The 23789-nt window shown below is 40.8% G+C and overlaps 1 protein-coding gene across 5 annotated transcripts in view; it reads left to right on the top strand.

Annotated features, from left to right (window-relative positions):
* The window catches only part of Kiaa0825 (KIAA0825 ortholog), a 432213-nt gene that overhangs the window by 158224 nt on the left and 250200 nt on the right, over positions 1-23789 (top strand). The window lies entirely within an intron of this gene.

Here is a 23789-nt window from a genome sequence, read left to right as displayed (position 1 = left end):
ATGGCATTCCCTTGTCCAAACTGCTCCAGTCATTTCTGGTAAGTTTGGGTTTTCTCACTACCACCAGGAGGATCTCACATGTTTTTTCCTCAGCTCCCCAGTCCTTGTAAATGGGTTTTCTGTCCCCTTTTGGTTTCTCCGCCAGTGCAGTAAACCAGATCAAGCCAAGTATTAAAAGTGTAAGAACAGGTTTATTGGAGCAGTTGGAGCAAAGCGACTCCTGGGCAAGTTCTCCAGTCCCAGAGATGGAGGCTCGAGAAGCTGCACCTTCAAACTAAACTGTTGAGGTTGTAGGTGAGGTGTGGGTTTGTGTCCAAGTATGGCATCAAAAGCTGAGTGCTTCAGGACTTGGGCAGCTGGCAACTTCAGGGGAGGAAGCCGCAATAGAGTGTGGAACTGGGCTTTTTGGTGCCTTTCCTTTGTTCAGACTCTGAGTGGGTGGGGTTTGGGGAGAGAGATAGGAATGTGGCTTTCTGGACCATGCAGGGACAAGCTGGAGGTTCCAACTGAATATCCTGACCTTTTTGGGTATATGGGCCCCGGTTCAAATCTGGCTGCTTCCTGTTGGCATGGGATAGTCTGAAGAGGGGAAGTCCAGAGTCAGTGGGCTCAGTAGGAGGTATGGGTGAAGAAGCAGTTGATTAATAACCACCCTGGAGACCTCAGAAATCCTGGAGGAAACAGAGAAGGCAAGGTGCTAGGAGAAAAATATCAGAGTATTACCACTAACCCTATGAATGGGGCTAGCCATGGGAAGAGTGAAGACTGCCAGAAAGAATGAAATGGAGATGTGCCCGGGTTGTATTGGCCAAGTTCTTCAGACAGTTTGTGGAGTGACTCGATATGAGTTTCCACCAGGCCAGATTCCGTGATACAGTAGCAGCACTCTTTCCCCAGGAACATGCAGGTGTCTATAAAACAGCTGGAACAGATTCACACCTTGGTGGAATTGCAAAGGCTATAGCTTTGGGTTAAAAAGGCATGAACACTTTTCCTATGTCTAGAGAGCGTGATTTTCTCCAGATGAAATGTACTTTTAAGTCTATAATTAGAAAACAACCAAAGGAAATTTAAAAACTTGAGCTTGTGACTGAATAGTAAGTAGTCAGTGCTCTATCAGTTTATCAGAACTCCATTTATCAATGCTGAAACTCTGAACCTCTGAAATCCCAGTGAAACAATAGCACAGCAAAGGGACAGAAGTCTGAAATGTCTTCACACACCTTAAATAATTTAGTTACAGCTTTACAACTTGCATTTGTACATATTAAACCATTTTCTGTGTTTCTTTAGTGGAAATTTACACCTAAAAACTGTTTATTCTTTACTATGAAGGCTGTGAAAAAGGCAAACCTGTCTGTACTTTTAACAAGAGACTTAACTAATGAACTAGTAAATTATGAACATGGTTGTAGCCTTGGAGAGGGGGAGCTGTTAAACTGACGAAGCTATCCCTAGCCTAATCATCAAACACCATCAGATCTGAGAAGGATAAATTTCACCTGAGTAAGCACAAGCGCAAACCAAACAGCTTCTGAATCTATCAAAAATGACACGGACTTACTGTCTACCTAGACAGCTACCCCAGGTCCTTCATGGTCACTGGGGACAGGGATAGCATCCGTCTTCAGCTGTCAGGCCCAGATAATCTGACAGTTTTCTGTGGAGTAGGTGTGAGGGTATAGGGCAGCGCTGGTGACTGGCGATTGTTGCCTCATGAAAGGTCACAGTCACGACAGAACCCAGTGATACCTTTTAGAGCTTTATTAGGAGAAGGAGAGAGAGGGGTGGGGGAGACAGAGAGAGACACACAGAGCACACAGAGCGTGTGCAGAGAGAGAGTGTGTGGGAGTGCATGTCCGGCTTTTAGGCTGGGATGCAGTTGCCTGCTGGTAATGTAATAAGGCGCCAGATGAGACTCCCAAGCAGCTGAGCTGCTGTGCATACAGAATTCTTACAGTAGGAATTTGGGGGGACCAGACTGCCTTGTCTAGGCAAAGCAGGGCAATCAACTCCCTCGTGTCCTGCTTGTCTACAGTCTGGTCAGTGTCCCGGCAGCAGCTGAGATGAAGGGTTGCTTTTCACCCAGTGGCCAGCTTTGCCACATTTAAAACAAGCTCCAGGTTCTTCTGTGCCCACCATCTTCTTTGGAGGAGGCAGGGATGCTTCCAGGAGCCAGCGCATCTCTCTATAATGAAAATCCTTTCTTATTAAACATTTTAAATGCTGTATTCTCAGATTTCCGAAGCATTTGAGGACTGTTACCTGTTAAGTAAATCTAAAAGAAGACAAGCGTTGCTTGTTCCTAGCTGCTTGTTTTAGGCTTAACTTTGAAAGCATAAATAAGAAGCTAAGAATTTGATCATTCATAAGGTGGCTGACTATTAACTTGTATGTCTTATAATATTAGGATTTTATAACTTGTTTGTTTTATAAGATTAGGATTTTATGACTTTATTCCTGTTAAGTTTTACCTTAAAAAGTAACAATTTCTGAATTGAAACACTTTTTTTGTTTTGTTTTGTTTGTTTTTTGTTTTTCGAGACAGGGTTTCTCTGTAGCTTTGCCCCTTTCCTGGAACTCACTCTGTAGCCCAGGCTGGCCTCGAACTCACAGAGATCCACCTGCTGTAACAATTTCTGAATTGAAACACTTTTAATATCAAGATAAGACTTTTAACTCATAAACACAGTCCAAAAAGAGACTGGGGACTTTCCTTACTTTTTTATAGTATACTGTTATTGAACACACAGTTTTCTGTATGACTTAGTTTACCAAACTAGCTATAGCTTAAAATGTTCATCAAAGCAAGAAGGTTAGACATACATTCCTAAACCAGTCTCTGTTAGCCTGAATAGACCTTAGGTAAGGAAAGACCCTTGGCCAGACTGCTTAGTCACTGTATTGCTGCATCAAAAGATAGGAATAACTCAGTCTCTGGTATTTACCTGTGGTCTTAAGCCTTAGCTTTTTATTTCTCTATTTGTTAAGATCATATATTAATGAAGGCTTTATAATAAAATACCATTGTATTTTATTTTAAAATTTTAAAATGTCCCAGAGCCTTATAAATTTGCAATTTTAATCATTTTAAAACTGTTTCTTAAAAATATCTAGTTTATTTCAACTTTATAAAACTCTAAAATTTTCTTTTAAAAAAGTTTAAGGTCTCCCAACTGTATGTTCTGGTAATATCCAACTAAAGTTTCTTTTTTATTTCAAGAATGAAGACATAGAGTAAAACCATAATTTATAGAAGGCAAAACCAAGTTTCAATAGTACAAACAATTCAGTGTCTGTAAAATCTATACCAAGTGGATTACTCTTATGGTACAGAGTCTCGCTGCAGCAAGGTGTGTCCCTGTACAGAACTCACGGAGGCGCAGCTTTAAGACCCCGCTAAACCAGCACTGTTTTAAATCCTGTCTCTCATAAACATTTTTTTCAAGACAGGTCAGGAAGTATCTCACAAAAATCCATCCTAATCCCAAGTACCTTGGAGACCTGTTGTTGCCTCCTTGGTAGGTCCACTCCATGTGGTCACCTTTAATCAAGATGGCAGTGAAGTCACATGATATCCCTCTTCTCCAACCCTAGCAAAGATGGCTGCCAGCCATGTGGCTGCCCAGAGATGGTGGTGAAGTCACATGACATTCTGCTTCTCCAACCCTTGTCAAAATGGCAACTGCCCACACAGCGGCACTGAAGGAGGTGACAAACCACGTGGTGTCCCCAGACAGCTCCAACTCAGAGCTGTAAGTTAACATTTGTTACAGATTTTTTAATCACACCTAATTCCCTTAGCTGTTTGTTAGTAAAGTAGGACAGCATAAAACAACTTTAATATTATTTATACCCAAATGACATATGAATCTGTTATTACATCAGATTCAGTATTCTGGCCAGAAATCCCAGAGGCAAATTCTGAGCCCACACAGCTAGTTTCAACAGTAACAGCTGAGCTATCACCAAGACACACAGAACATGGTAAACTCGCACATGCAAGACCAGTCAGAAACAAACATACAGTGGCCCCATACATTTATGCTTTTGACTGAGCCTGATGCAATTAACTGTGGCTCCATGTCTGCAAGAAAACTTACAGGCACAGATCCATGCATATATACAAAATAGACAAAACTTGTCTAATAACAAAACAAACAAAACTTTTGGTGGGAAGCAGACTTTGTTACATATTACATAGATTTTAAACATGTCACATGAGCAACTTACAAATCTTGAGACAAAAGTTTAAAATATAATATTAAAATATAGAACAGAGTGCAAAAAAGCATAGAGATAAAAGATTTTTAGGAATAGAAAAGTAGAACCTTAGAGGTGAGGGACTTTGGAAGTGTAGCAGAACAAGATTAGGTATAAGATATGTAGTCATTTGTTTGCAGCAGTAACATTCAACAATTCATGAGGATTTGGAAATTGTTTGCCAGTTTTGACCACTGCTTTGTATTGAGGCCAAGCTATTGTAATAGAATCTGAGTCCATGGAGCAGGAGAGAGAGAAAGTAAACTGGGACTCCCAGACTGCCGCAAACACGCTGCAGGAACCAGACAAGCACACGTGTGCCTGTGTGGATGGTAACACAAAGCAGAGGGAAGCAGCAGCTGAAGAACTGGACTCTAGAATTTAGAATCAAGTTCTTAGACAAATGATCTGTATATACTTGATTGATCAGTAGCCGCTGCAAGGAAGAACAGGGGTGTGCTGGGCATACTGGCCTCGGACTCTGACTCCCATGTTGTAACAAATGTATGGACAGGACATTTATGTAGTTTAGGGTGGGAGAGCAGACAGAACAATCAGAGAGCGTGGATCTGTTGTGGGTGGAGCAGGCAGATAGGATCCCAGCATGGCCAGACCAAATGCCAGGAGAACCTAGTGAGCCTTTGGTACCAAAGAAAAAGTTAAAAAGGAAAGTAAAGTGGGTACCTTTCCACGGCCCTGCCAAGGTATGCCACTAAGAGAACACACCTCGCTTAACAGAGTTAGTGTAAGAGGTTGATTGGGGGACTGGAAGAGTGAGTAAAAGGCCATCTCAAAGTAGGGATGAGAGAGGCAGGCAGTCAGACAAACAGAGAGAACTGGGGGAGAGACAAGAGAGACAAGAGGAAGACTCAGGTGGCTCAGTTGGGGTGAGGAGCTCTGGGTCAGTTCCTGGGTAAAACGGCATCTGGAGCCACTGTGACCCTGGCTAAAATCTGGGCCACTGAGTGCTGGCTACAGAGGAAGGAGAGGGAGTGAGAGCTCAAACCCTGGACATAAGGGAGCTCAACCATTCCTGTGTGTGTGTGTGTGTGTGTGTGTGTGTGTGTGTGTGTGTGTGTGTGTGATGTGATGTGAGACAGCCCCAATTGTGCACAGCCTCTTGGGCTTTAGTTAATCCCAGATGTAATCAAGTTGACAAATTCACAGGAGACACTGTAGGAGTGACTGAGGATTGGGTTTAGACCTGGAGTTGCTCATTTCCAAGGCTGTGCCAGAGACTAAAGGCTAATGCAAGGCATCCCACATGATTGCCTTGTGTTGAGCAGCCTTTGGGAAGGATCTCTCCAAACTCAAAGGCTCCCTTGAACAGAGACTGTCGTCTCTTCTCCAGAATGGACCAGGTTTGCCCTGGCACAGCAGTAAGCCAGATCAAACTGAATTGAAAAAGTATAACAACAGGTTTATCTGAGCAAAGCGACTCCTGGTGAGTTCTCCAATCCCAGGGATCGAGGCTGGAGAAGCTGCACCTTCAAACTAAAGTAGGGAGACTTTATAGGTTATAGGCAAGGGGTGATGATGTGTCTGCCACAAACTGGGTTTGTGTCCAAGTGTGGTCAGAAGCTGAGTAGGACTTGGGCGTCTGGCAGCTTCAGGGGAGGATGCTGTAATAGCCGCCAGGAATGTAGAACTCTGCTTTTTGGTGCCTTTCCTTTAAAGAGTCTCTGAGTGGGTGGGATTTGGGGAAAGAGACAGGAATGCGGCTTTTTCGTCCATGCAGGGGCAAGCTGGACATTCCAGTGGAACACGTGTGATCTCTGTTGAGAAAATTCAAACCAGATACATTGAATATAATTTAGGTAGGTAGGATTCCTTACGATCAAAGTGATGCTCTTAAGAGGTGACAGTGGGCAATGGCCAAGAATACTGTTGCTCTACATTTTGTGTAGACTTTGTACTTTCTAAGGTTTCTAGGACAGCTTCCCTGAGGATTTTATTCCTGTCCAGATGATTAACTTGTTCTTGGCCAGCAAGCTTCCAAGTAGGTGTCTTCCAACCTTCTGGATATCTCAGAAAGTAGCTCTGCTGGGACTAGAGGTATGCCCCATTCTCATCCTTTTAGTCCGTAAACAGTCCTATAGATTCAGTTCCTGGTTATACAACCTGCTGATTGTTCTAGTGACCTTCAAGCCTGCAGATAGATACCTAATGTATTAGTCAGGATTCTCTAGAGGAACAAAACTTATAGAATATCTCTCTCTCTCTCTCTCTCTCTCTCTCTCTCTCTCTCTCTCTCTCTCTCTCTCTCTCTCTCTCATATTCCCTTTATATATATGAGAATAGCTTAAAGGCTGTAGTTCAGTTAGTCCAACAATGGCTGCCAATGAATATAAGGTCCAAGAATCTAGTAGTTGTTCAGTCCTCAAGGCTGGATGTGCCAGATTCTCAAAGAAGTGGGCCCTAAACCAGTGAAGGAATAGATTTGATGGTGAGGGGAGAGCAAGCAGGCAGAGAGAGAGAATAAACTTTCTTCTCCCATGTCCTACCAGCAGAAAGAAAGGTCAAGATTTAAGGTGGATCTTCCCACCTGAAAGATCTAGATTTGAAGTGGGTCTTCCTACGTCAAATGATTTAATTAGGGAAAAAAATTAGCCTAGCATCTTGGTCTTTAGTTAATTCCATATATAATCAGGTTGACAACCAAGGATGGCATCACACCTAGAAAACATCCACAGCACCTCCTAAGACCAGTTTCCCAAATCCATCTCTTATCTTCCTTCCTGTTCTTTCCCCAAAAGCCAATTGGGGAAATGTCTCTCAGGAGAATATTGCTTTTCCCCTGTGGCTTTCAAAGCAGGTACTTAGGTACATAAGCCCACTTCTGTAGTTGAAGATTACTGTATCATGGTTGGCCGGTGGTTGGGACAAATCTCTCCCACTCACATCCCACAAGTAAGCACACAGAGACCTATATTAATTATAACTGCTTGGCCATTGGCTTGGGCTTATTACCGACTAGCTCTTACACTTAAATTAACCCATAATTCTTACCTATGTTTAGCCATGTGGCTTGGTACCTTTTCTCAGTTCTGTCTTGACATCTTGCTTCCTCTATGTCTGGCTGGTGACTCCTAACTCAGCCTTCCTCTTCCCAGAATTCTCCTCTCTGCTTGTCCTGCCTATACTTCCTGTCTGGCTACTGGCCAATCAGTGTATTATTTATCAACCAATCAGAGCAACACATATTCATAGCATATAGAACAACATCCTACAGCACCTTACCATAGTTTCCTCAGTTTTAAAGGGAAATTAGAAAACAGAAATTGATAAAAGAAAATGAATTTAGTTTCAGTTTGGCTAAATGAATAGGAAGAGATAGAGAATGAATTTTATCTCCTCCATGCCTATAGCCATGTTATAACTTATAGGAAACCTGAGACAAAGGCTAGAACAAGATGCACATTTACCCACAAGTGAGTGAAGCGGTACTTTCCTCCAGGAAGAAGAGGATCTGGCTCTCAGGTTGCCAGCAGGCTCTGCTACAGAGGCAGTTCTCATTAAAGTCTGATTCAAGGAAAAGGGAATGTTAAAAATCGGTTCTGAGTTGCAAAGAAGAGACTACCACTCCAGTTGAAGGGACTGGACAAGGCAAAAAATTATTCTCAGTGTTCTCAGAAGAGTACCACAGAGACAGGATGTGCCCTTGTTTTTACTCTAAATCATTTGGCGACTGTCTTTTTCCCATTGGCTGGACTCCAACTGCATAGTCTTATTCATCTGGCACATCAAAATGGGGAAGGGGAAAGGGTTCCTGCTCCAAACCATCAAATTCCTGGAATTTGAGGTGTAGCAAAGATTTTACTTATGGGTTGGGGTTAAAACATTTGCATAAAAGTCTGACCAGGTGGAGATGGTAAAAACATTTGAATTCCTCATCCTAACAACAGGTTTTAGAGTATTTGATAGAAACCCCCACCCCACCACTCCATATTCCTTATAGCAGGTTTAAGTGTTTTGTGTATCTGTAGAGGTCAGCTTTAATGATGCATGCCTGCAAGCCTGTTAGATTTTATACAATACATGAGACTGATAGGCTAGAGAGGACCATGCGCCTCCAGCACATCTCTTTCCTCCAATACAGCAGCAGGGTTACAGCTATAAAGCCATGGATAGTCAGTCCTCAGCCCAATGCTGATGCAGAGATAGAGATTATCCCTCTCCCAAACCCTACACCTGATCTTCCCCCCAGCCTTTGAGCACTGCTTTTGGGCCCTGGAATCTCACAAAGTTCACTTGAAAGCAACATTTTTAGCTTCAGGTTGTAGCTCTACTCCCCTAGGAGGAAACTAAAGCTCAAATAACCAACATTTTGCATGTATATAATATGTATGTATATTTACATAATAATGTATATAATCGGTGTCATGTGATTGCCAGGCTCTTTACATTTATTTTATAAGTTTATTCTTAGATCGTCATGAAGTATATACTTGTTATGGCTTGTATATACATTGTCCCATACAGGCTCATATGCTAAGGCATTGTCCACAAGATAGGATTTTTCAGAGGTGGGGGTGTTAATGATTGGATTAGGAAGGCTCTGCCTTCATTGATGGAATATACTGATGGTTTCCTAACTTGATGAACTATCAGGACGTGATGATATCCTAAGAAGCAGGGCTTATTGGAAGGGACCGAGTCCTTGGGGGTAAAGACCTTGAAAGCTAAAATGACCACGATTGAAAACTATGAGACATAATACATCTCTGATCCTTGAAGTTGATTTTCTTAGCAACAGAAAGCAAATAACCCAAAGCTATTGTTATCTTAATGTTAAAACTGAAGTTTTAACACTGAACACTGAAGTTTTTTTTTTAATTTTTTAATTTGATTTAATTTTACATATCAGCCACGGATTCTCCTGTCCTTCCTCCTCCCGCCCCCCTCCCACTCTCTCCCCAGCCCACCACCCATTCCCATCTCCTCCAGGGCAAGGACTCCCCTGGGGATTCAGCTCAACCCGGTAGACTCAGTCCAGGCAGGTCCAGTCCCCTCCTCCCAACCAAGCTGAGCAAAGTGTCCCGCATAAGCCCCACGTTCCAAACAGCCAGCTCATGCACTAAGGACAGGTCTCGGTCCCACTGCCTGGGTGCCTCCCAAACAGTTCAAGCTAATCAACGTTCTCACTTATCCAGAAGGCCTGATTCAGTTGGGGCCTCCTTAGCTATTGGGAACACTGAAGTTTGAGATTAAATATAGTTGGCTTTCTGTATCTGTAGGAATGGTATGTAGATAGGAAATATTTGAGGAAAGAATGATGTTTCAGGACTGAATGTGCTCAAGCTTTTCCTCCAGATATTGTTCCATAAGTAATAAGTTATAGCAAGGATTTACACAGTAATTAACTTATTAGTAATTAATGACCTAGATATGATTGAAGTATATGAGAAGACAGCATAGTTTATAAGCAAAGCTGTGTTATTTGTAAGTGATGAGAGCATTCTCAGATCTTTTTAAATTAATTTTCAGAATTCTAGTTATATTCTATTCTGTTTATAAATTTTAAATTCTTTTTTCTATTTTTCTTTTATTGGAAATAGATATATTTTTCATACAATATATTCTGATTACAGCTTTCTCTCTCCCAAATTCTTCAATCTCACCACCTCCCCTCCCATCTGGATCTACATCCTTTCTGTCTATCCTTAGAAATAAATCAGGATCTAAAGATTAATAACACAATAAGATAAACCAAACCCAACAAATCATAATAAGAAGAAATAGACATATAAACAAAACAAAAAAGCCAAAGAAAAAGCAAAAAAGAAACACATTTAGACACAGACACAGACACACACACACACACACACACACACACACACACATGCACACATCCAGGCCAACACACAGGTGCTCAAGCACAGGAATCCCATAAAAGCACAAAACTAGATGCCATAATATGTCTGCAGAAGACCTCGAAGTTATGATACACCATTATGAAATAAAAAAATGTCCTAGAATGCCATTGAGTTCATTTTCTTTTTACTATCTGCTGTCCCCTTAAGAGTGGCTTGTATCCTATGTGAAACTCCACCGGAGAAAACTAATTTTTCATTTCTTAGTGGTTATCAATTGGAGACAGCTTCTGGATTAGGGGTGGGGCCCGTGTCCTCTTCTCTTCTCAGTGCTGGAACTCTATTTTGTGCAGACTTGTGCATGCCCCGTGGATGCTGCCCTAGTCTCTGGGAGTTAATATTTTCATTTGGTCCTGCTGTGTTTAGAAGGCCTTGTGTGTTGTTGTGGGATTTTTTGCTCACACTTTGACATTCCTGAGACTTCCAGTAAAGTTTACTTTGACTCACAGGGCAGAGCTAGCTACTGTCTGACCAAAATTAGCGTAGAGGTTTGGGAGGACTGAGACATATAGAGAGGCACAGGAAGTAGTAGGGTGGGGCTTAGAAAGATTCTCTGCCCATTTTGGACCAAAGAAAGAGAGAAAGAGGAGGTCACTGGTCGTTTCTCTGAGCGTTCAGGTTTTTACTGGGTATCTGACTCCCAAGTTTTTATTGATAAAGAATAATTAGATAAATGCTTCTTTAGGCATCCAGCACAGGGCACTAGATCACAAGGCAGCCGCTCACTGCTCACTGGTGGCTTTGCAGTCACCACCACAGCTGGTTTGTCTCCCTTCCCCCAGGTCCTCTGCCTCCGCATGAGTCTGGGGTTTCCTCATTATAGCCACTCTACAGCAGCCTCTGGCTGCCTCCTGTCACAGGCCCCAAATATTGCCAGTGTTAGCCACCCACTTCCAGCTGACTCTGTCATTTAGGAAATCCCAGACCCTCACTTCCCACCACGGGATTCTTCCACACATCCCCGTGTCTGCTTTCCAGGCAGCCAGCTCCTTCTTCCCGTGGGTTGCGGGCTGCCCCTGGACCCCTCCTTTGCCCCTGGACCCCTCCTTTGCCCCTGGACCCCTCCTTTGCCCCTGGACCCCTCCTTTGCCCCTGGACCCCTCCTTTGCCCCTGGACCCCCTCCTTTGCCCCTGGACCCCTCCTTTGCCCCTGGACCCCCTCCTTTGCCCCTGGACCCCTCTTTGCCCCTGGGCCCCCTCCTTGGGCCACTGCCGTGCCAGGCCAGCCACCTTGACACTGCTGCTGCCACCACGGCACACCCTCAGCCCCCAGCTACACGGAAGCAGCTGCAGCTGCAGCTGCCCTCAGCCAGACCTTGCACCACCCATGTTCTCTGTCCAGCCATGCCATGCAGTGACAGCTGAGGACATCAGCAGATCTGGTGACACATCTGGGAATTCTTAAGGGGGGAATTAGTTTTTTTAAAGAAGTTTTTCCCTATGTTAAGAATGGGGAATTAGATCTCTATGTGGTTCCACAATGGATGTTTTGAAAATGGAAAAATTAAATGAAGGAATAATCAACTTAGCTGGGATTGACATATTGTCAATTATAATCATTATCAATTTGTAATTTGTGTTTTATCCTTAAAAAAGTGGTTTGATATCAGTGCTAACTACTAAAAAATGATAATATATAATACTTAGAAAAACCTACTAACAAAACTAAGAAAAATATTCACACAGAGACAGAGAAGTTTAGAGCAGAACCTGCCATGTCATTACAGTATAAAAGAAAGAGGAGCAGCCGAGGTTATTAGTAAGCCAACCTAATTTATCCCGTTACATTTCTAGAACAACCACCAGAAGATAGGCACATGCAAGGCTATACAGAAGTTAACTGGGATCCTGCAGAAATCTTAGATTTGAAGAGATTTAAGGAAGCAATAGTTTCATATGTCATACATTCACCTTTTGAAGTGGATGTTAAATTCATGGGCAACTCAGAACAGAATTATTCCACAAGACTGGAAAGAATTTAGCTACAGCAAGATTTGAATCTGGTCCTCAGTTACAATGTAAAACATGGTATAGAGAGGAAACTAAGGTCATAGAACAATGAAGTAGGGCTAAAGGTATGGAAATTTCCAGAGACCAGCTCCTCAGTGATGGCCAGTGTGCTGATTTGCAAAGACAGTAGATTTGATGACCATCCTTCATCCTATGCCATATTGCAGCTTTGAATGCTTAGGACAGGGTTGAAGAGTCAGGAAAGAGGACAGAGTCATTTACTAATATTGTACAAGGCCCAATCACTGATCTTTAAAAAAGATTGGCTTTAGCTGTAAATAGAATGATATCAGATCCATAAGTTAGACAAATAATAATTGAATCTTTGGGTTTTGAAAATGCTAATTCAGAATGGAGAAGAGTGATTAGGCCTTTAAAAGCAAGAGCAGCACCAATAGATAACTGGACAAGAAATACAGCTATGATTGGATTTCATGCTTATGATGATATTTGGATAGAAGTGCTTTCTAAAAATATTAAGAAAATAGAAATGTCATATATTTTAATTATGGTAAACAAGGTCATTGGAAAGGAGTTGTAAGCAAGGCATTCCTAGAAGCAATTTTTTTCCAGAGATGATCCAAAGAGAAGGTCCCAGCCTTCTGTAATGTGCAGAAGTTGTGGCAAAGGCCAGCATTGGACTAATGGATACAGATCAACAAGGGACAGAAAAGGTAATCATTTGCCATCAGGAATGCCTTGGGGGGCTTCTCACAGGCCCCAATATCAAATTTGGTTAAATCATTCCCTGTCAGCATTGGGGAAACTCTTCTACAGAGCAATTAAGATATATAATGCCTGTTGTCAAAAACCATCCTGCTCTGGATGTCAGGACAGCTTCAGTAGATAAAACAAATTTTCAGGAGAGACATAAAACAAAGCTAAAGCTAAAAATATGAATAGGTGGCATTGTAATTGAAAGTTCACTAGACACAGGCATGGATGTAACAATAATTTCAGCAACATCTTGGCATCCAGATTGACCTCTTCAGGAGGTAAGTATTCAGATTCTAGGGATTAGAACTTTATCTAAGGTAAAACAAACTACAAGGAGGTCAAGTATATAGGGCCAGAAGGACAGATAGGAAAATTAAAGCCATATGTAGCTAACATAGCATGAGTTTAAAGGGACATGATTTGTTACAGCAATTGAAAACCCACATTAACATTCCTCCAATCTCAGAAACAAACCATAAAGTGAAGTATGCTTTCTGAAAAATTTTAAAAGGCATTATCAATAACAGTCACCAACCATTCAGGTTGTACAGAAGCAAGGCACAACAGCTGCTGATCTTTCAAAGATACCAACAACCCTACCTTTAAAATAGGTAACCGACAAAACTGTGTGACTGGAACGATGGCCTTTAACACCAGAAAAATTGCAGCCATTAGAACAGCTGGTACAGGAGCAGCTGAACGGTCAACATATTGAAGAATTGACAGTCCTTGGAATTCCACTATATTTGTCATTAAAAAGAAGCCTGAAAAATGGAGAATGTTAACAGATTTAGAAGCCATAAATAAAGTGATTCAGCCAATAGGCTCTTGACAACCTGGAATTCCCTTTCCTTCTTGATTATCCAAAGGATGGTCTATTATAGTGATTGATTTAAAAGAATACTTTTTTTTTACTATACCTTTACAAGAACAGGATAGAGAAAAAATTGCCTTCACAATGCCTGCTTATAATAATAATTGCTAGCCTGTTAAAAGATATCAGCAGAAAGTTCTTCCACAATGGATGTTAAAGAGTCCTACCTTGTGTCAATATTCTGTGCAACAACCATTGGAAATAATTAAAAAACAGTTTCCTCAATCTATAATTTACCATTATATGGATGATATTTTACTAGCTGATTCAGATTCAGATATATTAGAAAAAAAATATTTAAGAAGTAAAAAGTTTACCTTGTTGGGGATTACAAATTGCTCCTGTAAAAAATCCCAAGAGGAGATTCTATTAATTACCTATGATACAAGACAGGTTTACAAAAAAAGTTCATCCACAGAAAGTACAAATAAGGAGAGATCAATTACAAATTCTTAATGATTTTCAAAAGTTTCTGGAAGATATTAACTGTCTACAGCCAATAGTCAGGTTAACTACTCAAGAACTAAGTAATTTATTTCAAACCTTAAGTGATAAGGACTTAAATAGTCCAAGAAAATTATCAGCTGAGGCTCAGAAAGAAATTACAGGATGCACATGTGGATCATTTGGGTCCAAAGCTTGATTATATTCTGGTCATTTTACCTTCTATACTTTCTCCCACAAGAATTCTTATGCAACATCTTAGAATGGATATTTTTACCACATAAAAAGTAAAAAATTAGCCGGGCGGTAGTGGCGCACGCCTTTAATCCCAGCACTCGGGAGGCAGAGCCAGGTGGATCGCTGTGAGTTCGAGGCCAGCCTGGGCTACCAAGTGAGCTCCAGGAAAGGCGCAAAAGCTACACAGAGAAACCCTGTCTCGAAAAACCAAAAAAAAAAAAAAAAAAAAAAGTAAAAAATTAAAGACCCATGTAGAAAATGATCCTGAATTGATTCTGAAAGGAAAATTTAGACTTCATAATTAGCAGAAATAGACCCAACAGCAATTGTGGAGCCTTTTACTAATGCTGAAGTTGTCTCATGGGCAGAAAATGAACATTGGCAAAGAGCTTGCAGTATTTTCTTGGGAGAGATTAGCAAAAAATATCCCCAAAGAAAAGACTTCAGTTTATAGAAACAGTTATTTGTGTCCTTCCTCACATTGTACAGTTTACACCAATTTCTGGAGAGCTCCTATATTCTATAGTGATACAAATAAATCAAGAAAGTCAGGAAATTTAAGTAAAGTGCCTGAATGCCCTTATGATTCTGTTCAAAAGTCAGAATTATATACTATTCTGATGGTATTATTAGATTTTCCAGAACCTCTTAATATAATTACTGATCCTTAATATACAGAAAGAGTTGTTTTACATATTGAAACCTATGAACTTATTCCAGGTGATTCAGAATTAACTTCATTATTTATTCAATTACAAGAAGTAATCAGAAATAGAAATTATTCCTTGTATATAACATATATCAGAACCCATACAGGTCTACCAGGCCCTCTAGCACAAGGTAATGATGAAACTGATCAGCTATTGGTAGGAAATGTGCTAGAAGCCCCAGGATTTCATAACAAACGCCATATTAATAGCAAAGGTTTGAAGAAAGGTTTTTCTATCACTTTGCAACAAGCCAAGGAAATTATAAGGAAACATTCTACTTATAACCAAACTCCCCTACATGCAGAAAGTAACCCCAAGATTACTGAAATAAATGAAACTTGGCAAATGGATGTGTTTCATTTTGTGGAGTTTGAAACATTAAAGTATGTGCATCATACCATAGATACTTATTCAGGATTTCAGTGGGCAACCACTTTGAGTTCTGAAAAGGTTGGTTCTGTAATTACACAGTTGTTAGAACTTATAGCCATTATGGGAATACCTATACAAATTAAGACTGACGATGCTCCAGCATATGTCTCTAGTAAAGTGAAACAGGTTTTTTTGCATATTGCAACATAAAGCATATTACAGATATACCACACAATCCTACAGAACAAGCAGTTTTTTTTGAAAGATCTAATCACACTTTAAAAGAAATGCATAATAAACAAAGATAGATTGACAATGCTTGATTAACTTTAAACTTTTAAATGCACGTGAGAAAGGAGTGGCAGCTGCGGAGAGGCGTTGGATAGTAGGACAAACTGGTCAGTTAAATCAGCCTCTATACGTTAAAGATGTGTTGACTTCGGAATGGAGACCAGGATATATGTTATGTTGGAGAAGAGAATTTGCTTTTGTTTTCATAGAAGAAAAGCTATGGATACCATCAAAATTGATAAAGATTAAACTTGATCAGGTGAGACCTCTTAATTAGGATAGGCTGATCAGACAGCATGGCCATTCACTCTAAACTCACTCATAAGACTAACAAATGCCTTTCATTTGATCAGCTATAACCTGTCAAAAGGAGAAACTCCCCAAGGTTAGGATGGGGCAGGGTTTTATTTTTGTCTTTCGAGGAGAATAAAGGCATTCAGCTAAGGAATCTGAAGACCACTGGACAGATGAGACATCTGAAGAAGGGAGAATCCATGCAGAGAAAATGTCCCTTCTCAGTATTTTTAGCTCACCTAACACTGATGTCTTTGGCTGCATTTACAATAATGACAATTATACTACAGGACTCTGATTAATCAATGTTTTCTTAATTGGATTTGTAGCATGTTCTTAGAGCAGTAGGGAGTACCTCTGTGTTTTTATACTAATGTTTTCCAAGGTCTTTCTGAAAATGACAATGGATTAGCCTGAAGATGTCAGTGGACTCCAGAGAATCTGTATAGTCTCAGAAAGAGCTATCATCCAGGCTGGGCTGCATCTACAGAGGTATGGGTGGTGATGGTGGCGAGTGGGTAGCAGTATGATTATATCCATCAAGTTTTGTTGTTAAGGTACAGACACCTGGAACTGATAATGCTGTTAAGGTTATAGATTCCAAGTCATTGGCTTTTAGGTCTTGACAGGCTCCAGATGATGTCGCTCCTGCCAATGGTGTCCCACAGGTTGGTGAAGAGCAAGGCCACTCACTGTGAGATGCAAAGAGCAGAGACAGCCCACCATTTTATCTCCCATTTCTTTCCAGGTTCAGACTGCATTCCTAGAAGATAGAATGTACCTTAATATTGTTCTGTAGAGATGACTAACTGGCTAAAAACACTTGTTGCTCTTGCAGAACACTACAGCAGGTAAAAATCACTTGCTCTGAAAGCCTGAGGACTTGATCTCTGGGAAACACAGTAGTGCTATGGATATCACTCTGTATGATGTGAATGTGTTGCTCTGATTGGTTGATAAATGAAATGCTGATTGACTAGTAGCCAGGCAGGAAGTATAGGAGGGATAAGCAGAGAGGAGAATTCTGGGAAGAGGAAGACTGAGTCAGGACACACCAGCCTGCCATCCAGGGAGCAGCATGTAATGGCATACAAGTAAAGCCATGGAAAACATGGTGACATATATATTAACAGAAATGGGCTGAGTTTAAATGTAAAAGCTAGTCAGTAGTAAACCTGAGCTAATAGTCAAGCAGTTATAATTAATATAAGCCTCTGTGTGTTTACTTGGGTCTAAGTGGCTGTGGACTGGGTGGGACACAGGAAAACTTGCAGTTGCACAGTAGAAGATCACCAACTGCCATCATAAAATAGTGTCTTATAGAAGATGAAGTTTAGCCGGGCGGTGGTGGCACACGCCTTTAATCCCAGCACTTGGGAGGCAGAGCCAGCCGGATCTCTGTGAGTTCGAGGCCAGCCTGGGCTATCAAGTGAGCTCCAGGAAAGGCGCAAAGCTACACAGAGAAACCCTGTCTCGAAAAACCAAAAAAAAAAAAGAAGAAGATGAAGTTTCCCTTCTTTTGGATGTGCCTGGCAAAGTATTTCCTTAGTAGCTGTCATGTGGATAAGAACTAGGTAAAATAAATGTTTTCGAATTCTATTACTACCCTATAAGAACCTTCACAAATAGTTTGAGACATCAGCAGTATGGATTTTGCTATGATATTTCACACACAGAGAATCAGATATAATCTTGCTTGACAATGACTGAAATATTTTACATTCTGTCTTTTTAATGGTACTTAAAATGTCTAATATGACTACAGGAACATACATCTTCATTGGTAGTTAATGTACGTCTACATTAATATGTAATGAGATTGGACATCAGACTCCAAGTGATCCTATTATAAGTTTTTGCAGCATGTTTCCCCTATGCAACTCAATGTGATTTAACATATTAGTTCATTTATGACCCCTGAATTACTAAGACCATTTTGCAAATGGGGAAACAGACATTGGATAATTTTTCCACTTGATTTTCAAGTGGTCCTTTTTAAAGGAAAGAATATTGTTTTAGGCAAATTAAAAAGATAACACAATAGTTTCAGAGATGAGTCTTTTTAGAAAGAGTGAGTTTCTAGAAATGAGGTACTTGATTTTATAACTGAGTTCTCTATTAGGCTAATATTTAAAGGACATCGAATAGTATCGGCATTGTTAGAGGCTGTGAATGCAACTGTCAGCATGAGCACATGGAGATTGCCTTCATACCGTTTAGTTTCCGTGGATTTGATTGCTGGTGGAAATTGGGAAGAACAAACTTTATAAAATAAATGAATATAGTTATGAAAGAAGTTCAGCTACATTTAGGACATGGGGTACTGCTCTCAGACAGTACAGTGAATAAGGACATCACCCATGGGGTGCATGTTAAATACAATATTATTAAACTAACTTTCAAATCAGGTTCAAATTTTATTTCATTATTTTTCATAGTAAACTCTGTTGTGACACTTAATTTATTATCTCCTTAAAGTTATTTTTTATGTGCTATTGACCTCTCCCTGCCATGGCTAGTTTATTGGTCTATTGTTTGGGGTTTCCTTCTAGTGAATGCTATATGTTCTGTTCTTACATTTTTCATCTAATATCTTTGTCCAGAGAGAGTCTTCCAGCCTCTTTTCTTCGGTGGTGCTGTTAGTGTCTGGTTGATTCAGCATCCCTGAACACATGGCACACTCTTCTGTAACAATGCTGCCAAATCCCTCATTGAGTCAGCAGGAGCTTTTCACTAACATCTTGTAGAAAGTAAAAGGTATACAGCCTTGGAGAGCAAATGCCAGTGTGCAATGGAGGTGTAAATCTGTGTTAGCAATAAAAACAGTCTCCTGGGGCTTGATAGTTCTTTGCCAGACACAAATCTTCTTTTGAAGCACTAACAAGTTTAGTGCTTAAAAGGAGTATCCATAGTGAAAATGCCCTCTCTTCAAGTATTATCAAAAAATGATCTTGTTTAAATGTATAAAATATTGATAAAAAGGAATGCAATTTAAAGTAGCAGCTTTATTACTGGGTCAGGGAATATGACTGAAGTGCAGTACTGAAGTGTTGACTCTAGTCCCTCTAATTGCCCCAGCTCCCCACTGATCACTTTCCAAAGCACCTCCTGGTCTGAAAAACAAAGTTGTCTTGCCTTGGCAAAGTCTGTCTTAATTAAAGGAAAATCATGGTCAAAAGGAAATTCCCCATAGTCAGGCATGCCACAAAAGAAAACAAAAACAAAACGAAACACTGGATTAATTCAAAGGTGCTCAGCTCCTGGCCTGAGACTCCGTCCGTAGTGTGGAGGATGAAAAGTGTGGAGAAGCCACCAAAGTGGTTGACTGTGGAAGACAATGGGAGACACAGACACAGAAGATGATGTCACAGTGGAGGATTTCTCTTGAGTAAAGTTATTGATTGCAAATGACAAAGTCATGACGTCTGTTTGCACAATGATGCTTTAGGTGTATAGAGCTCTCGGATATATAGAGCTCACTGATTATTTGATTTCTTTTGTTTTCTTTCCTTTTTTGACAAGGATCTTAGTCTGTAGACCTGGCTGGTTTATCTCTTCACCCATCCTCCTAGCTCTGTCTCCTGAATTTAGACCTCATCAATTTCTATTTCTTCACCATTGAAGGCATCATGAAAACAGACCTAAAGAATTGTATATTGGATAAGCCAATATGTAATTATATAAATATTATAAATATAATATAAAACCTAGAGGCAGAAGAAAGGAAAAGGGGAAAATATAAAGGACTAGACCTGCATTTGGAAGGGAAGGAGGAACTACAGGAAGGAGATATAATGTCTCCCTTTCTCCACTGTAAGATTTATGGCTGAGGCACCTATAAGAAAAGATCAGCCAACTCAAACGTACACATTTGTTTACTATAAATGTTGCTGCAGTGGCCTTCAGTAAAGAAGACCAATGGAAACAGGGTGGCCTGTGCATTTCTGATTTTTTTAGAAATTGTATTCATTTATGTCAGCCTACATGAGTTCATGTGCACCACTTGCATATAGAGACCTAAAGAGAAAGTCAGATCCATTAAACTAGAATTACAGGTGGCTGTGAACTGCCATACTCCGTGCAATAACAGTAAGTAGTCTTAACCACTGAGCTATTCCTGCTGCCCAGCATGAATATTTCCATGTGCACACAGTTGTTCAGAGTATGACTGAAGGAAAAGAATGTGATCTAGTAGGAACTAACGTCAGTAACTTAGTAATGCTTGTTTAGATCTCCCCATGTGCCAGAATCTTCAGAAGTGAGGGCTTTCCTTTCCTTCTGGTACAGAGAGGGACCTCTGCAGTGCTGGCCTCTTGACCTGCTGTAGAGGAAATCAGAATTCTTCTGTTCCTTGCTTCAGGAGAGAAGCTCAGAGATGTGGAGATGACTCCTGTTTTCCCAAATGCCAAGTTGCCATGTTTGTGAGTACTGTGTCCTGAACCTCAAGACTAACTCTACAAGTAGGTGAATTTCAAACAAATGAACAATAAAACAAAACAAAAAAAAAATGCCAAAACAATTTAATTATGCTCAATTCTACTTTGTCAAACGTTAGCCTGTTTCCTCTACCGTCAAATGTCATGAAAATAGCATGGGTCCCTTACCCTCCAAAAAAGCAGGTTTTAAAAAAGTGAATCCAAGGTGAGTTTTCCTGAAAGGACCAGGGGGATATCAGAATGAGAGACCACACAGGAATACCTTAAGGGTATGAGGAGAAATCAAAGGAAAGGAAAGCACTGTGATTGGGCGCTGGGCAAAGGCCATGGTCTTTAGTAGGTTCCCAAGACACGCCCTAAACACATCCAGACTGGTACCTCTCCTGCCTGGCCTTATTGGACGGGGAGAGAAACTTCCCATCACTCACATGGAAACTCATGCCATCTTTAGCTCCAGTTCTAAGGTATCCATGTCCTCTTCTGGCCTCAGCAGGCACAGGCATGCAAATGGTGCGCAGATATTCATACAGGCAAAACGAACATTCACGTCAAGTAAAGCAAAAAATCTAAAGAATGAAAGAGGGTGTTGCTGTCATTTATGTAAGGAGAGCAGACACAAACTAGAATGACAGTCACAAACCCCTACACTGCTGTCATGATTTCATGTGTGCCTATCACCCAACAAACAGGCACGTTTGCACATGGGTACCAAGAAGCTAAAGCCTCTCAAATATGCACCAGTGACTGGAATATTGTAAGAATATTAATTTTTGAGAATTTTACACATGAATACTGTATTTACATCACTCCTCCTTTTCTTCCAGTGCCCTGCAACTGCTTCTCAAATTCAAGACCTTGTTTTCTTTAAATATATACACACATTATACAAATGTGTGTGTGTGTGTGTGTGTGTGTGTGAGAGAGAGAGAGAGAGAGAGAGAGAGAGAGAGAGAGAGAGAGAGAGAGAGAGAGAGAGAGAGAGCATGAAGAGTGAACCTAATTTGTCTTATCAATATAAATCAAGAGTCAGATATCTGGTTAATAACCTGAAAGATCAGATTTTAGAAAAAGATCTCAAAGCATAGGAGTAGCTACCAGTGACATCTTACCTCTCCAGATCCTCTGACCAAAAGGGCTGAGATTCTGTCTCCGCCCCGACTTATCACTTCTTCTCTCCACCTCCAGAGTGAGCCGCAGCTGCTCAACTTCTATGGTTAACCAGTGGCTGGCTCTGCCCTCTGATCTCCAGGCAAGCTTAATTAGTCAGAACACAAACAAAACATCACACAACGTGTGTGTGTGTGTGTGTGTGTGTGTGTGTGTGTGTGTGTGTGTGTGTAAAAGTTACTCAGTCCATGTAGTGTTACTCATATGTGCAAGAGTTGACCACTTGAGATTGGATAATTTATCAGGGAGCTAGCTTATCTTGGAAAAAACTGATTCTCTTTCTCAGAAGTCAGTGATTGCCTGTAACTTGTCATGTAGGGGTGGGGGCTTGTGACGTTTTCCCATCCACGTTGGCATGTGACAGTGTGACAGCGTTGCAGGTCTTGTTACCTTATTGTTGAGATTTCATGGGTGCCTCTTGCCTGTCAGGACTAGAAGACGTCATCTCCCAATGTAACTGCTGGTCCTCTGGCTCTCACAGCCCTTTGGCCCTCTTGTCTGTGATTTTCCTGAACCTTGGATGTAAACGTTGTATTCTAGATGTACTAACTGGGGCTGGACACCCATCACCTGTGGGTGTCCTGTGACTACTTACGAATCTGCAGTGTCTGTCCTTGAACTGCTGGGGAAAAGCTTTGATGAGGGTGAGAGCTCCAATCATCCACGGTATAAAGGTAACCATAGAAAGGGGTTTTCCTTGTGTGGTATTGAGTAATGGGAATTTTGTTAGGTAATCTATGCTTTGGGGAGGAGTATTACCACCCTATGTGGTACACACACACACACACACACACACACACACACACACACACACACACACCAGAAGCAATTGTAGAACTTTGGAAATCCACAAATGGTCAAAATGCAGAGAATAACAGCCCTCATTATTGCAGCTACTACACAACCTCTCTTCCTCCGTTTTTTGCTATATACATAACATATACATGCATATATTATATATAAGTGTGTATATATACATGCATATATTATATATAAGTGTGTGTATATATATATACATGCATATGTATATATACATATATGAGAACATATTTTTTAAATGATGTAACTTTTATTAAATTTGTTCTTTGATAGCTCTGTGCATGTAGAAATGTAGAAAGTGCATTCTGATTGCCCTCATCCCTACCCTGTCTTACCCGGCAATCCCTCCTCCCCTCTACAAGTTCTTTTCCTGCATCTGTGTCTTTATGTTTTGTGACCCACCCAGCCTCCTGTGTGACCATGGATTTAGGCTCATCACTGGGTTCACAACTGAAAGCAATGACTTCCTCTACCCCAGAATCTATCAGTAGCCAATAGTGCAGTAGGGAGGGGGATGGCCCTGGGTAGCCCTCCTGGCAATGACTGATGGTTGACAAGCCCAGTCTTATACAGGCCCCATGGAGGTGGCAGTAGCTGATGTGAGGTCATTATTTAATGACTTTGCCATTCCCTGAAGATAGCATGTTACAGTCCTTTACAGGACAACAACAGAAAATGAATCCTTTTGGGTTGAACAGATGCTTGAGAATTGGAAAATAATTTCGGGGGAAAAAAGCAGTCTTATTTCTGATTTTTACTGCAGCAGATTAATTTTTAGTAACATATTTTCCCCAAATGGACACCCAAAGCAACTTCCAGCCTACACTGCCAGCATATCAAATGCGGTCAAAAGAACACCACTCACAATTATTACAGCAAAATTCTTTAGGAAGGTTCCTGTTGGTTACCTGCCCATCTATGAACTGATCAGAGTTGATGAGTGGTATCAGGCCTGATCGGCCAGGCCTTGGCTGCATGCCCACCCCAGGTGACCAGAGTCAGCTTCCCTCAAACAAACAAACTGTGTCCTTTGAGTAGAAGACAAAGAAAAGGTGGATATGGACAGCAGTGACTAGTTAAATAAAAATTAATTTGGCTGAAAGTGATATTATGAAGAAAAACTAGCATGTGCTATCTGCATAAAATCTATGGCATTGCTTTTTAATTTCCAGATAAGAGTGGACTCTTAAATGCAAACCAAGGAATAAAATTATAAAATAAAAGTGGTAAGCCTACAGATGAATGAGTGTAAAAAAATATACTCTTTTCCAATGACCTTAGA

The sequence above is a fragment of the Peromyscus leucopus genome, chromosome 15 (assembly GCF_004664715.2).
Source record: "Peromyscus leucopus breed LL Stock chromosome 15, UCI_PerLeu_2.1, whole genome shotgun sequence".
Classification (NCBI taxonomy): Eukaryota; Metazoa; Chordata; class Mammalia; order Rodentia; family Cricetidae; genus Peromyscus; species Peromyscus leucopus.
This window is presented reverse-complemented; position numbering and strand designations above follow the sequence as displayed.